The sequence below is a fragment of the Theobroma cacao genome, chromosome 3 (genome assembly GCF_053813885.1).
Source record: "Theobroma cacao isolate CCN51 chromosome 3, ASM5381388v1, whole genome shotgun sequence".
Lineage (NCBI taxonomy): Eukaryota > Viridiplantae > Streptophyta > Magnoliopsida > Malvales > Malvaceae > Theobroma > Theobroma cacao.
In genome coordinates, this window is record NC_142641.1 from 11,800,018 (window position 1) to 11,804,559 (window position 4,542).

The window sequence follows — 4,542 nt, forward strand, 5'->3', positions numbered from 1 at the left end:
GTCTTGCCTCATATTGCAACGTGATTTTCTCCTAACTAGGGGCTGATTTTTGTGAAATGGTAAACATAAATGTTGTAGGTATACCTCTTAGATTTCTTATGGTACAAGAATCATGTTGATTGGATTTCTATAGATCAAGTTATGTCTGAATTACCGTAACATGTTCAATGAAAATCAGTATTTAATCTCCATTGCATAATTCATCTTTATGTAACTTCATGCAATTGAAAACCTGCAAACACAAGGACTAAATTAGAAATGGCTTAAAATAAGGCTTTCAACATGAAAATAATGTAAAATTACATTAACTAAAGTAAGTTCACATGTTTTAAACTAGTCAACTAAAATTATAAAAATTATCTAAAACTACTTAAATTACAAGGACTTAGCTACATTGATATCCCAAAATGTGGCTAAATAACTATATATAATATAGTTATCACTTTCCTCCAGCAAAGACAATGAAGATGAGGAATGATATTACTTGGTTTAAATAGTTTGATGGTGAGTCGTTGTATGAAGCTTGGAAGAGATATAATGACTTACTTAGGCCCTGTCCTTATCTTCGCCTTCCAAAATGGGTCCAAATGTAAGTGTTGTACAATGCATTGAGTGGTCAAGTAGGAACCACCATTGATGCTACTATTGAAGGAGCTTTGATGGCGTAGTCCATTGATGATGCATATGACCTATTGGAAGAGATGGCATCAAACAACTACCAATGGCCATCGGACCAACCTACGTATAAAAGAGTAGCTGGAGTTCTCGAAGTGGATGCCATCATGGCATTAACCATATAGGAAGCTGCTCTAACTAAACAATTTGATTATTTTGGCACTGATCCTATTCAAAGTCCTTTTGTAGGTTATGAACATTGTGGAGATGGACATGCTAGTCATCAATGTCCAATTAACAACATAGAAACTATGTAGTTTGTGAAGAACAAACAACAAAATAACCCTTTTCTCCAACACCTATAATCCCTAATAAAGGAACCATCCAAAGTTCTCATGGGAAAACAATCAAAGAGCATCAGCTTCAAGGCTAAACATTTTCCTTAGTTTTCAACAGCAATCGATAGCCCCTATTTTGGATAAGAGACCATCAATGGAGGAGTTATTGATGTTGCACATGACCAAGACAGATTTCTTCATTCAAAGTCAAGTAGCCTTGTTGAGAAACCTTGAGACACAAGTTGGACAATTGGTATGCTCAATAAACAATATAGCTCAAGGGACTTTGCCTAATGATACAGAGGTAAATCCAATGAAGGAATGTAATGAACATGTCAAGGCCATCACTTTAAGAAGTGAAAAAGAAGTTGAAAGTAATTCCAAGCAAGGTAAACAACCAGACAAGTTTGATGAGAAAGAGATAGAGATGGTGATTTCTGACAAGTAAAGTCAAGATAATGAAGCAAAGGCAAACCTACTGCTACCACCCTTTCCTCAGTGTTTTTAGAAACAAAAGTTTGATAGGCCCTTCCAAAAATATCTTGAGGTATTCAAAAAGCTTCACATCAAGATTCTTTTTGCAGAAACTTTGGCCCAAATGTTGTCATATGTGAAGTTTCTAAAGGACGTATTGACGAAGAAGAGGAAATTAGAGGATTTAGAGACAATTGTACTTACTAAAGAGTGCAACGCTATAATTTAGAACAAGCTTCCACCAAAGCTTAAGGACTTACAAAGTTTTTTTATCCTTTGCTCAATTGGGAATTTTAACTTTTCAAAAGCTTTGTGTAATTTGGGTGTTAGTGTCTCAATTATTGCTTTGGGTGTTGATGGGAAACTTGGACTCAAAAAGATTTAACCTACTACAATCACCTTACAGTTAGCAAATAGGACAATAAGGCACCCTTTTGGGATTATTAAGGATGTCTTGATTAAAGTGGGGAAATTGTACATTCTAGTAGACTTTCTTATACTTGAGATGAAGGAGGATCGAGAGTTTTCAATCATATTAGGATGTCCATTCTTGGTCACTAGAGGCATACTCATCGATGTAAAAAAAGGCAAAATAACTTTCAGTGTTAGAGAAGAGGCAATTAAATTTACTATCTTCAATGCAACTAAGTACTCTTCATCCACAATTCATTGTTCTAGAGTGCACTTAGTCAATAAATGTAAAGGTAAGATTACTCCACCACCTCCACTTGAGCAAGCACCAAACCTTGGTGCTTGATTTTAAGGTTGGGCAATAAGTCTTGTTACTTTACAAGTCCCACTTCAAGCTTTTTCCATGGAAGCATAAATCAAGATGGTTAGGCCCTTTTAAATTGACTAAAATTCATTGGAAAGATAAGAGAATGGGATATAATTTTCATGTTTACCACTTCACCTAGTTTAGAGCAAATTCAGGTGAAAATCATGTCTGAAGATGATAAACAGATATAGATTACACACAAGGTAGCATGGTGATTAAGGTTGTGGTGCTGAGTCACTCAAAGCCGCGGTTCTGAAAGGACCAATGCCACAGCACTAGAAACTGATGGCCACAACGTTGGGCTAGATGGAAGCATCATACTAAAGGTCGAGAGCACAGTGCAGCCATGCTACCAAAGCTTGTCACGGTGCCATGGCACCACCTCGGTTTTCAAAATTAAAAATTCTGATGGGTAATTGGAAAGTAAGGCATCTTGGACATATTTAAAGAACTTTTTGAGAGGATTCAAAGGGGGAGACGGCAACAGCTTTTCTGGAAAATTAGAGCTACAAATCAATCAAGAATTTAAGAGCAATTGAGAAACAATCGCAATCAAACAAGCTTCAACATTAGTTTATTTCTTTTCTTTTTTGTTTTTCTTATTTTCTTGTTTTGAATTCATGGCTAAATTTCTTTGGATAGTGTTTTATTTAGATATTATGAACTAATTTGCTTATCTAGGATTATGGTGGATTTTAACATGTAGCCTGAATACAGGTTTTTCTGTTATTATTCATGAAGGGGTATTATTTTGCTTATTTAAATCTATTCTTAATGCCTTTAATTGCCTAGTTAACAAATAATTGATTTGCAAATCTAATTGAAACTCGACAGAGAGATTTTAGGTTAAATTGAGATTTGAATAGTTTATGTTCATGTCACTTAGGTGATCTGATTTGTGATTTGGGTAGACATACACCAATTGCCATACATAGCTAAATTAGGATGCTTACTTAATGAACTTAATTTAATTTATTCCTATAGACATATAGTGAACTGAGTAAGTTAGGTATTTGTACAAGCATCTCGAAAGAGACTTGTCCATAGCTTTGGATTCTAGGTTAGTAAAATCACCTAAGAAAGATAAATAACAAAAAAAGCTGGAATCATATGAAATGTTGAATGAACCCATGATTGTAAGTCTTTAATCTACTGCTTTTCTCAACATATTTAGTTTTTGCTAGTTAATTTATTATTTTTTTAATTTTCTCTTTGATTAGCTTTTCAATTGTTGATTAGCTTAAATAAGATTAATTTGTTATATAATTTTAATACTTAGCGAAACTTTAGAAACAAATCCTTGTGGGAACGATAATATAGACTTGATATTTATATTACTTGGCTGATATGTATACTTGCATGTGCAAAATTGACTATAGTCGGTAGCTCACAAAGTTGATTGAGGCAAGGTTCACTTTGCCAACCAAAGCACCCTATGGTCTACATGTCTTCTTCCAATGGAAGCATGATGGCTTCTTGCACTTGTGCATTTACTATTGAGCACTAAACAAGTTGGCCATCAAGAACCACTACTCAATGCCTAACATCATTGAGCTGTTCGACCAACTAGGTGAGGCCGAGTTCTTTTTTAAACTTGACCTAGGTTTGAGGTACTACCAGGCAAGGATAATCGAGGATGACCAAGAGAAGATTGTCTGTGTGACACGTTACGATAGCTTTGAGTTTTTAGTGATGCCTTTCGACTTGACTAATGCCTTGCAACATTCTGTACGCTAATGAGCAAGGCACTATCATGGTTCCTTGATAAATTTGTGGTTGTCTATATTAATGACATTGATGTCTATTGTAGGATCGATGGGGAGCACACTGAGCACTTATGAGTTCTGTTTGAGACGCTGCGGCATCACCAGCTCTATTTCAAATGGGCAAAGTGCTCATTTTCCCAAGACAAAATCCCTTTCCTTGGCCATATTATTGGGGGAGGCTTGATTTGGATGTAAAAGGCTAAGGTCTGTGCCATTGATGAGTGGGAACAACCCACTAAGGCGACTAAGTTAAGGAGTTTTTTTAGGCTTGCGAACTACTACCGCAAGTTTGTGAGCAACTCCTCCAACAGTGCAACACTTTTGACCAACTTGTTACGTAAGAACCTTGTATGGCATTGGAGCCCAAATTGCAAGTGGGTATTCTAGCGACTAAAGCAAGCCATGATTAAAGACTTTGTGTTAAGGTTGCCTGACGTTGGTCTACTGTATGAGGTGCACACTGATGCTTGAGACTATGCCATATCGAGTTCTTAATACAAGAAGGCCACTTGATAGGCTATGAGAGTAAAATGCTCAATGACATTAAACGGTGCTACATTACCTAAGAGAA

General features: G+C 36.0%; 1 non-coding gene across 1 annotated transcript; it reads right to left on the reverse strand.

Moving 5' to 3' along the window:
* Positions 1-464: 464 nt before the first annotated feature.
* LOC148763593 (small nucleolar RNA R71) lies at positions 465-571 on the reverse strand. The gene has a single exon (XR_016025659.1). It is a non-coding gene; the product is annotated as a small nucleolar RNA R71 (small nucleolar RNA).
* Between the last annotated feature and the right edge of the window lie 3,971 nt (positions 572-4,542).